The sequence below is a fragment of the Canis lupus genome, chromosome 20 (genome assembly GCF_011100685.1).
Source record: "Canis lupus familiaris isolate Mischka breed German Shepherd chromosome 20, alternate assembly UU_Cfam_GSD_1.0, whole genome shotgun sequence".
NCBI classification, from domain to species: Eukaryota; Metazoa; Chordata; class Mammalia; order Carnivora; family Canidae; genus Canis; species Canis lupus.
The window spans coordinates 17010828-17023192 of NC_049241.1; the positions used below are offsets into that span (position 1 = coordinate 17010828).

Here is a 12365-nt window from a genome sequence, read left to right on the forward strand (position 1 = left end):
GTATCCACCGACCTTTCACCCACATTTTCCTTAACAAATCTAGAAGTACTTTCAGCACCTTGGAGACAGCCTTTAACACATTAGTCCAACTGTCTTCCCAGTGTTGGTTTCACTAAAATAATCCCTTTCTTGCTTCACCACCACTTACTTGTCTCTCTGCCTTTGAATTTTGTCAGTGGTGCATGACGGAGTTTGTCTGTTTGGGACCTCTGGAGCCAGGTGCTCTTAGGCCCTCAGGCCTGAGTCACACAAAGAGAAGCAGAGATGGGTATGAGAGAGGTTAAAAGCATGTGAGTCCTAGTATTAGGTATCTCTAAGGCCAGGTCCACCCATATTTTCACATAGTTTTCATATATGATGAAATGAATTCTGAATTTAGTATTAAGTACTTAAGTTTTGGTCACTTGCAATATCTATAAAAGATACAAAAATCTGTATATTTGAGTACAGAGCGTAACTCAGTGATAGGCCAGGAATAATTTCCAATTTGGAAAAAAACAGGTAAGTATTTATCAATTAAGTAATTGATTGCATAATGGGATATTAAAGTAGAAATTTCAGCTGAGACAACAGAAGCTCAAGAAATAAATTCCAAATAATATGCTACATAAATCTCAGCATTCACCAAAAAGAGGCGAAACTCCTTCCCAAATCAAAGACTTTTAAAAAAAAAGAGATGAAATGTTGAATGGAAATTAGAGGAGTATTTCCTTGGGGAGAGTTGTACTGTGATTCTGATTCCTACCCTCCCCCAGGAAGGAGACATGATATGGCTCCATCTTCTAAACTCAAATCAAATGAGAATTAAGAGTTAGTGATGATTTTATGACCAATCTACAATCATTTCTTAAAACATAAGCCTGGGATCAATGGAACAGAACATACTTCATTCACTAGATAAGTGGCCTGATATTTGGTAAGTAGCAAATAATTAATAGTAAAGGAAGTACAAAAGAAAAGCCAAAGTCATTGCTTTGCTTTATCAGCCTTTTTCATTTGCACAGCAAATTGTGCTTCATTGACATTATAATACTTCCAATTCAAACTGCACATTTAAAGGCAGATAATTTATTTTTCATTGTTTTAGAATAGGACTAACATTTCCCTTTACATTTTTATTTAGGGACCCTTCTAGAAGTGGATGATTCAGAACAGGAAAAAAAAAATTACTTTTGAAGAGAAGTAGAATTTGCCAGCTAATATGCCTCAGTGGCGTAAGGATTATTTTAGGCTTATTATCTTTAAGAAACAGCAGGCAAATGAGAAACTTGGGAGTTATCCTTTTGTAACAGACATTTACATTTATAAGGGAAATCTCCATTTGTAAGGGTGTCGTTTTGGCTGTACCAGGAAGAGGGGGAGGACTCTAAATCTAGAAGCTCTTATCAATATGAAGGCAACAACTTAAATCTGCATAACAACCTGACCTTTGTTTACTGTGTTTTTCCTGGTAAACTTCCAAACAGGCATCCCCTTCCCCCCAACATCTTCTTTTGCTTTAGCTGAAAGAAGGTATTTAAGGTGATGGCTTGGGCTATTTGGGAGAGTTATTCAGTTTTCCTGAGGTATCTCACATATATATATAGAAGGTATACAGGTTATTAAACTTATGTTTGTTTTTTTCTCCTGTTAATCTGTCTTTTATTACAGGGCTTTTCAATCAAGAACCTAGGAGAGTAGAGGGAAACTATTTTACTACACTCACACTTTCAAGGAACAAAACAATAGAAAATTCTGCATCCATAATCTCTTATTATAACTTCAAGCTACTTTTTAATATGGTTTTTGATAGTAGTCGTGGTGATGGTGGTATTACTTTTGTTTAACTTTTACCCACATAAGTCCCATTTAGTGCTTTTGCCCATTAGTAAAAGGGCAAGTGATGTTTAAGCAGCTGCTCCTTTTGCACTTTTGCAGTAGTAGAAACTCTCGCAAATTAAATGCTGTTTGCTCTTTGCCTTCTCTAACCTTCTTGGTGTGGTAATTGTTTATGTAAGGAAAGGAATTCTGCATGGACCTTTAGCTCCTTATTATTCTAATAGACCCTCCCCAAATATGTGTTGAAGTCCAGCTTTGTTTCTCCACTCTGATAGATGCAGAATGGGGATTGGAAGGCAAATTGTGTCCTATCAACAGAAATGAATTGGTGGAATCATATTTATGGCAAACACGAAAGAAAAAAGAAAGAAAGAAAGAAAGAAAGAGAGAGAGAGAGAGACAGATGGGAAGAAAAGGAAAGAGAAAAGGAAAGAAAAGAGTAAGAAAAGAGGGAGGGAGAGAAAAAAAAGGGAGAGAGGACTGGAAGGAAGGAGAAAAAAAGCCAAAGTTCCATTTATCTATAAATTATCATTTTAATAAGTATAATTACAATAATACATAATCTAAAATATCTTAGAATGGCATGACAGTGGCACACAGCAAGCATTCTATAAATGTTTATTAAATCAGTAAAAATGAATAAATTAATGACTTGTAATTTTATGCCAATTAGGCATATATTGTCATGCATTTTCACAGTGAGTAGTCTGAAAGCTTAATTCTGGTTAACTTCACTTCTGAAGGTAAAAATACATTCCATCCTGGGATGTGGTGAATCCAACTTAGTAATTATGATGATTATGTTAGTTTTCACTGTGGTGTACTTTTGTTAATATAATAATTTTGTTTTCAGAAAAAAAGAATAATATATGTACCCCCTTGTTCACTGCAGTGTTATTTACAATGGCCAAGACACAGAAGCACCCCAACTATATATCAATGAATGAAATAAATTGTAGTACATGCACACACATACTCTCTCTCTCTCTCTTTCTCTCCCTGGAATATTATTCAGCCATATAAAAGAATGAAAATGTGCCATTTTCAACAACAAATTGTCTTTTGTACACGGTCATTATTTTTCAAATATCACTCAAAATGTAACCCTAGTTTGTTTTTCTAAGCTCCTACAAATAAATATTATGTAATATGAGTTCTGATTAATTTATATTTATAGTTAAGATAAAAAATAGCCTGCTTGATTCCAACCATTATTGTTAATTCTTTTATAGCCTTTCCCCATATTAGCATCAGGAAGCATAATGTAACACACGTAAATATATTCAATGACATCTTCAAGTCATAGTGGCTCAGAATCATTTGTAACCTTTGACAGCAGCACAAGAGTGAAAGATGTAGGAAATTCACCAGCATCTCAACAAACATTAGAACACATTCTGTTTGACCTTTGATTTCTGAATAAATATTCCACATTGGGGGGGGGGGGGGGTTTGTTTTACATTTGTTTGTTGTTGTTGTTGTTGTTGTTGTTTTTGTTTTGTTTTGTTTTGTTTTTTCAGAAAAACAGGGAAGGATCCAACTGGTTGAAAATACAATCTATTTCTTTCCCAGCCAGTCAAGTTTTCTTTTATAGTTTCTACCTCACCATTTCTAAACATTAACAACTGTATAATAGTTCATTGTTTAAAGGAAGTAAAATTATTTACTTTCTTTTTCAATTATTTACGTTCTAAACTAATCTGAAGTACTGTGCTGTATCTATATATTTATATCCAAATGCAATCAATAAACATTTATTTGGTCTTACTATAAGCCCACAAATCAGGTTGATAATAATCATTAAGAAGCATTGGTACTTCATTTAGATAAGAACATTAATTTTTTCCCCCCTAACAAGATTTACCTCCTGGGGCTTGGGGAATCCAACTTACTAATTATGTTGGCTATATTAATTTCCACTGTGGTGCTGTAGACAGTGTTTCTCATGTAATAATTTTATACTTAGAAAATAATTATTTTAAAAGGATATACTAAATGCTTATACAAGCTGACTCTTGATCTCCACAAGTAAAATAGCAAATTAAATAAGTCTTCAGTAAAGGCAAGCAAAGCTTTGTGATTCAATATGTGCACTTACCACAGATAGTCCCTCAGTGTCTAAAAGATTAGACCCCCATTCAAGCAACAGCTGCCCTGTTTGCACTACCACAACAACCTTTATGGTCCTGACTTAAAGCACTTTTAATAAAAATGATATGTCTGCCACTTAGATATGTTTCCAGCACTTAAAATACAGAGTCAGCATTTCTGGAATGTGAATTTGTAAGGAACGCCTTTATCATTTCCAGAGCTTATACACAGTAGCAAATGCAATAGAGAATGAGACATTGATAACAGATAGTTTTAACATAATGATAAGTGCAAGGTGAATCACTGTCAGCTCTTCCTTCTCCTGTTTAACACTGATATCAAAATAAGCACTTGGATTCAAGGCATAAGTATAAATCCTGCCTCAGAAGGAGTATTTCCAAACATGTAAAGGTTATATTCATAAGCTGAGCTGCAAAAGACAACTTTCCTGCTGTGAGGCTCCACAGGACCAGCACAGTCAGCAGGATGTTAAAAGTCCTGCTGCAGACATATGTTAGCAAAGCTATTGGATGGGTCCAAGGCTCATTATGTTTGCTGACAATCATTTTGAAAAAGCACAGACCAAACACTTCTAAGGCAGCCAGTACAAATATGGATCAGTCAAAATTTCTAAAAGGAGGAAAAAGGTGTTCTTTAAAACTTTCTTATTTGAAGAGTAATTATACGTTAGTAATTGCATTTATCAATGTTCAGAATTTTTTCTCACATAAGACTGCTTATATGAACCAGATTATTTTTATTGTAAGTTTATATTGATGGTCTTAAAACTGCTGTTACAAGAAAACCAACTGTATGGCCACACGGTAGGGCTTCTTTCCACTGCTGGGTATTTAATTCCCTCTGAGGAACAAAGAATAAAAAACAAAACCAAAATCAACATGAGGAAAACTGTATAGTTTACTTATTCAATTTATTTTGCAAGTGACCGCATAAAATGAAAAGATGAAGGTAAACATATCCATAAAAATAAGGAAATAGCATTAGTTATTTCCTTATACTGTTAAAAGCTTACATTTTATATTTCCAGGGGATGAAGCTATTCAAAACTCATTTGTCTTTGCTAACTTCAAAATTAACAGTTTCATTTGTTAACAAATCTTTTCTTTTGCCCTTGCCTTAAGAGAGTCACTAGTTCATTATTATATTTTAAACATGTATTAAACACGCAATTCTCCTCTTATGAAAAATCCTATATTAATGCATTAAACCATATAAATGTCATCTATAAATTAATACAAATGAGAATTACTGTTATTAAAAATAATTACAACTATCTTCATAGCTAACATTTTTGTGTGTGCTTACAGCTGTACTCATCTTAGTGGCATTTGAAGTTCACAGTGATTCCACAAAATTCCCCTTACAAATGAGGGAAGGGGTCCATACAATCCTTGAAAAGATTTAACTGAATGCCTACTATATTCCAGGTACAAGCCAGCGGCTGGAAGTAGAGAATCTGGAGGGCATGGCTCCTTCCCCAATTATATTAGGAATAACTAATTAGAATTTGACACTGAAATAAACCACTTAGAAATCAAGAGAAGAAAGGAAATACTAAACCAAGGTCTTTGATAATTTACTCATTAAGTGACTAAGAGCAACTAATTTTCTTTTCTAACTTAAAATACTTGTACAGCTGGCCCTCATTATTTGCAGATGCTATATGTATAAATTTACCTAGTTGCTAAAGTTAACTTGTTCCCCCTGAATCAGTACTCATGGCACTTTTAAGGTCATGTACAAACATGTACAGAGTACAGGAAAATTCAAGTTACCTAGCACATCTGTTTCAGTTGAAGTTGAACAGGACGATTTTCCATCTTCTTCCAATTCTCGTATTGTACTTGAGTGCCCTTTTCATGGCCTATTTTATTTTTCTTATTTTTATGCTTTTCACTGGTGATTTTGTTATTTAAAATGGCTTGTTTGGGGTGCCTGGGTGGCTCAGTGGGTTAAGCAGCTGCCTTTCTGGCTCAGGTCATGACCCCAGGGTCCCGGAATGGAGCCCCACAGAGGGCTCCCTGCTTAGTGGGGAGCCTGTTTCTCCCTCTCCCTTTGCCCCTCCTCCCTGCTTGTGCTCTCTCTCTCTCTCAAATAAATAAATAAAATCTCTAAAAATAAATAAATAAATAAATAAATAAATAAATAAATAAATAAATAAATAAACAGCAAGCTGTTTTATTGTATTTTTAAGAGATTTTATTTATTTATTCATGAGAGATAAAGAGAGAGAGACAGAGACAGAGACATAGGCAGAGGGAGAAGCAGGCTCCATGCAGGGAGCCTGACGTGGGACTCGATCCTGGGACCCCTGGATCACACCCTGGGCCAAAGGCAGATATGCTCAACCGCTGAGCCCCGCAGGCATCACAAAGGTTTGCTGTTTGAAAGCATATTGCTGAAGCTCTGCCTGGTGTTCCCAAGTCCAAGAAGGTTGTGATATGTCTTGTGGGGAAAATAGTTACACTGAGTCTTATTCAGAAATGAGTTATAGTGTTGTTGGCACCAAGTCCGATGTTAATGAATAAAACAGTATTTACTAAATAAGGTGTCATTAAACAAAACCATACTTAAAACAAGGTTATGAATTGATTACTTGACTAAAACGTTGTGCCCAGGAGCTAACAGAAACCTAACTTTGTATTTCCCCTAGGAGCCAGGGTTCAACATTCACTTTGTATTTGTGACAACTTTATAGAATATAACTACCACGAATAATGAGAATCAGCTGCCAGTGTTTTGGTTTTTAGTTAGATTTCATAACATCTCTTATATTCTGAATGAGTTTCAGAATAAAACCACTTATCTTAATCTGTAAAATATTAAACAAAAAAATTCAAATATTAAATAGCATTCTTAATAAGTACATTTACAGAATTAAACAGGATACTAAGTTTTCATGTCTTTAGGAAAAAAAGAAACAAGTTTTGCAGCAAGTGCATTTTTAATCCCCAAAGTACTATATATGCATTTGTTCCAAAACTCCCTTTTAAAGGAAGAATATGGGAACCCCGGGTGGCTCAGCGGTTTAGCACCGCCTTCAGCCCAGTGCATGATCCTGGAGACCCAGAATCAGAGTCCCACGCCAGGCTTCCTGCATGGAGCCTGCTTCTCCCTCTGCCTGTGTCTCTGCCAGTCTCTCTCTCTCTCTCTCTCTCTCTGTTTCTCTCATGAATAAATAAAATCTTAATAAAAAATAAAGAAAGAATAGTGTTTTCTTAGAGAAGACTAAAAAAATAAAGCAAAAATAAATGTCTATCTATCATTTATCTATTTGTGTTTTTTGAGGTTTTTGTTTGTTTGTTTTGCTTGAATCCTAAGCTTCTAATTCACACATTTTCCCCTAGATCACACCTCACTGTGTCATTTGATCTGTTTTCTGATGGAAGAGATAGTGATTAAAGGTTTTGAAAAGGATGAAATGTAGTAAACCTGATTAAATACTTATCAGTCTCACAATCAAGCTTGACTCTAGCCATGTTGAATGATAAGCTGTTTTCTCTATCTAAAGATGCTGTTCCTGGTCCTGTTGATTTAAAAAAAATTTTTTAATGTCCATTCCTGTGGACAAAGCCTGACATAAGGAGAATACAAAGTTAAAACAGAACACATGCATGCCATTTGTCAGGAAAATGCTGAAAGCCTTAACCAGTAGAAGTGTGGGGTTGGCAGGGAATCACTCACATCCTCCTACATGGCCCCCCAGTGACAAACAGCATTTGTGAAACAGCAGGCCAGGGGTCAGGGTAAAATCTGTAGAAATGGAACTGGGCCAAAAAATAGAGGAACCTTAAATCTGTACCCTTGACCTCATTAGCAACAAACTGTAACCAATTGCTAATTACCTTATGGCTGTATCATAAACTGTGTATGTGTATATGTATGTAAATTGTGTATGTAAATCCTACATCCTTTTGGCACTTAAAATTTCCAAGACAAGATGATGGGACTTAGGGAAAGGAGATACTAGATAAACCATCACCCTTTAATGGAAAATGAAGGTTTAAACTTGAAGAAGTAACCAACTTTCTGGTGGAAAATATACTAAATTGTATTAAATGTATTGACTTGGGCACAATAACAAACCAAAAGTTTGTTTTGTCCTGTATACTGAGGAGGAGATAATTCCAATTAGAATCCAAATTTGTTAAAAAAAAAAAAAAAAGAATCCAAATTTGTTTGTTTTTTAAACTTACTAAAGAACACCAATAAGGGCTCAATAAGAAATCCAGTTAATTCCACATGTAATCAATAAAATGTAAAGGGTTAATTATATCAAATCAAAGATTGGCACTTATAATCTCTGTAGGTGAAATTTTAGGATTGATTCTAAGATCACAAAGAGATGGCTCCCTCATCTCCGAAACACATTTCCATTGCAACAAATTACTACAACACATGCCTTTAGCAACTTGCACAAGTATATACAAGAGAACATGAGAAGGCAATTCAAGATGTAAGTTTGCCAGGGGAGAATTATGGTTTGAAGGAAAAGAAGATCATCAACATCTACCATAAACTGAGTGTCTATATGTGCCTGGCAGATAGCTAGCCAGAGCCAGAGTGATGAGTGAGATAGACTTTATCAATGACCTTTAAAATTTACATTTCAGTTATGGGAGAGAGAAAAGACAAAAAAAAAAAAAAAAAGTGGTTGTGGTAAGTGCCAAGCAGAAGACCAACTGGGTACTATGATCCAGCGTTGGGTGTGCATGGCTATCTCACAAACGGGGCTCAGGAAGGCCTTCCTTTGATGGAAATATCTAATTTGGAACCAAAATTATTAAAAAGGAAGCAAATAACTCTATAAATTATCTTCACTATAAATTTTGTTGTTGGGGATCCCTGGGTGGCGCAGCGGTTTAGCGCCTGCCTTTGACCCAGGGCCCCATCCTGGAGACCCGGGACCGAATCCCACGTCAGGCTCCCGGTGCATGGAGCCTGCTTCTCCCTCTGCCTGTGTCTCTGCCTCTCTCTCTCTCTCTCTCTCTCTCTCACTGTGTGCCTATCATAAATTTTAAAAAAAAATTTTTTGTTGTTTATTCTAATTATTTTCAGTTATGAAAATGGAAGGAAAAACCTACCAGAGACAATGTTACTGGGGAGAACTTAATGAAAGCACCATGAGACCCAAAACTTAGCTCCCCTCTCACGGCAACTGTTTTCCTTTCCTACCTCAAGCACTAATGCAGAGAGTCACATATATAATTAGTAGTGACTACAGAAGCAAGGAAAGATCCTGGGATTTCTGTTGTTGTCATTGTTTTAAAGCCACTTTTGGAGGAAATAAACATTGCTAATAATAAAGCCATTGTTTATCAAGCAATGGCTATGTTATATGTATGTTACATATACTATTGCATTTATTCCTCACAACAACCATAGAAGACAAGGGTTATTATCTACATTTTACAGCTGAGTAAACAGGCAGGATGTAAATAACTTGTCTAAGATTACATAGCTGTGGGGGAGTCAGGCTTGCACTCCAGAGCACAGTTGGCACCTTTGAGATTTTCTACTACCATGACCATGTTAGAAAGGAAAATGAAGAAAAGAATTGAAATGATCACCTTCTCTGGCTCCCTGTACTCTTCTGATTGTACTGAATTTTGCACTCAATTACTTAATAGCAGTATAAAAATATACTTTGGTTTCTCTGGTGACACTACTTTTTAAAGGTCAATGATATTTGTAGAGAAAATGGTGGTACTTCTTCAAAGTTCACCGAAATGCCCAAGCCACTCAGCTGTAATGATGTCTTCATCAAATGAGGACTACCTTATTTTGTATTTAATCTCTTTCCTTTACAGAATTATGCCTTTCATCAAGATGCATGACTTGCAGCTGAGGTTTTGACTTGATCCAGCATCTAGCATAAAAGGTGAAGATCTGATAATGAAACCATTATTCTAATTAATATTTCAATCATGCTTGCAAACAGCCTTTTACTTCCAGTAGGTAAGTCTGCTTTTAAAATGCAAGCATATGCCAAATGGTTTACTCAGGATTTCTATTTATACAGAAAACATCCATGAGCATAAAAATCAAACTATTATTATTACTGGTCAAAGAATGACAGTATGCGTCCTGCTGTATTTTATATTTAATTTAATTATCTACTACCAATGAAATTATAAATGAATCTACATACTCAGAAGTTTATAGGGTTAGCCCCCCCCCCCATTACCACAAAGGCATATAATTATCCATAATGCAAATCAACTTATCTATTATTATGTCCACCTTAAAATGGGTATCTCAATCCAATTTAAATGTATAGAAAAGTTGGAAAGGTCTGAGTAATGGCTTTGAATCTACTAAAGATAGAGAGGATCCATTCTTTTTTTTTTTTTAATTTACTTGAGAGAGAGAGAGAGAGAGAGAGAAAGAGAGGGAGAGTGAGCAAGCATACCTATATACTTATTATACCTATTAGAGTGAGGGAGAGAATCTCAGTCATACTCTGCATTGAGCACAGAGCCTGAAGTGGGGCTTGATCTCAAGACGCATGAGATCATGATCTGAGCCAAAACCAAGAGCTGGACATTAAACTGACTAAGCCATCCCAGTGCCCTGAGAGGTGCCATTGTAAAGATAAACATCATTTCTCTTCTTTATTTTAAATATATCAGAACAGGACTTTCCTTTGAGTAACTTTCTCTGGTTATTTCCAACTCCAGTGATATATTATGAAGGTAGAAATGATATTAGTTGCGTTCTTTTAATAATTACTCATTCTTGACACATGGGATATTTAAAGGTCTGTATACCTCACATTTCATTTTGTTTCTATGGTCCACTTTTCAGGATCCTTAAAGCAGTGAACAGTATTACCTTGGTGGGACTAAGGTTTTGCAAGTAGTATGGAACAGTTTCTAAAGATTCCCACACAAGCACTTCAATGTTGTTCACATATATAGATAAGTACGTCAATATGCCAGAAATTCCTCATCTCTTTATACTCCTAACAAAGTTTGTGTGCCACAAAAAATAAGCAATATGAATAATCCATTCACTTCTTTGCTTTGGTGCTCACATTGAATGCCACCTTAGAGTCCTTGCTAGAGTACTAATCCAGTGTAGCCCCAGTCATTCCCTCACACTTTCGTGCTTGATTATCAACAAAACACTTGTCAGTGTTATCTTTTGTTTAGTTATTTGTTCTTTCTCCACCCACCCTCCACCCCACCATCTGGTTCTTCCCAAAGTTGGTAAGCCCTGTAAGGACAGGGACTTCTATTTCCCTAATGTAGCCTCACTCCTAGTGAGGTATATAATAAGTGCTTACTGAATGATATTAGATGAATCAATGAGTGAGAGAGTGAATGAATACCTGGAAAACACAGATGTAGATACATTAATTCATCAAAGAAATAGCCCATCATCAGTCATTGTTAAAAAGTGATTTTCATGAATATGCATATTACGATAAAAGAAGGAAGGAAAATGCCTTTCTACCAGGAATCCTCCACTGGATGAGGGAGAAAGGGATGTTCCCTCCACAGGGTATTTCACAGTATCTAGACTGTGAAACGGTTTTCACAGACTATGTTTTGTGGTTGTCACAACTGGGAGGGTAATATAGATATCTACTGGGAGGTCAGGGATGCTGCACTAAAGACCTAACATTGCACAAGATAGTGTGCAAGGAAAAAAAAATTACTGAGCCTAACATTTAATAATGGCAATGCTTTCTACTATTGTTTACTCCTTATATGTATTTAATACATATTACATATTACACAACTACCACATGCTAATATTGAATTCCTGTGAAGAAAAATACATGTTCTGAATGGATTACAAACAGATTGACTAATAGATGGTTGGCTGGCTAGACTGATAGATAGATGATAGATGAAAGGAGAGATTAATGGACTTAATAGACATATATACACATACATGAATAGAAAGTAACCCCAGCACTGTGTAAGACTAAAACCATGTGATGGCTTAATTGCAAGAAACTTATACTCTTGCTATCATCTAATCATGTATCCACAGATTTTGTTCTTTTTAAATAATAAAATATTGGACTGTGTAATAAGATACAATTAACAATGGGTAGAAACTATATGGTAATTTTGGAATTAAATGCTAATAACTTTCTAAAATTGAAATTCAATTAATTAACATATAGTATATTATTAGTTTCAGAAGTAGAATTCAGGGATGCCTGGGTGGCTCAGCAGTTGAGCATCTGTCTTTTGCCCAAGGCGTGATCCCAGGGTCCAGGGATTGAATCCTGCATCAGGCTCCCTGCGAGGGGCCTGCTTCTCCCCCTGCCTGTGTCTCTGCCTCTCTCAGTGCATCTCTCATGAATAAATAAATAAAATCTTTAAAAAAGTAGAATTCAGTGATTCATCAGTTATATATAACACCCAGTTCTCATTACATCACATGCCCTCCTTAATGCTAATGACATTTGTGAATAG

The 12365-nt window shown here is 35.7% G+C and overlaps 1 protein-coding gene across 3 annotated transcripts in view; it reads right to left on the bottom strand.

Moving 5' to 3' along the window:
- Nucleotides 1-12365, bottom strand: part of CHL1 (cell adhesion molecule L1 like) — a 194974-nt gene that overhangs the window by 97906 nt on the left and 84703 nt on the right. The window lies entirely within an intron of this gene.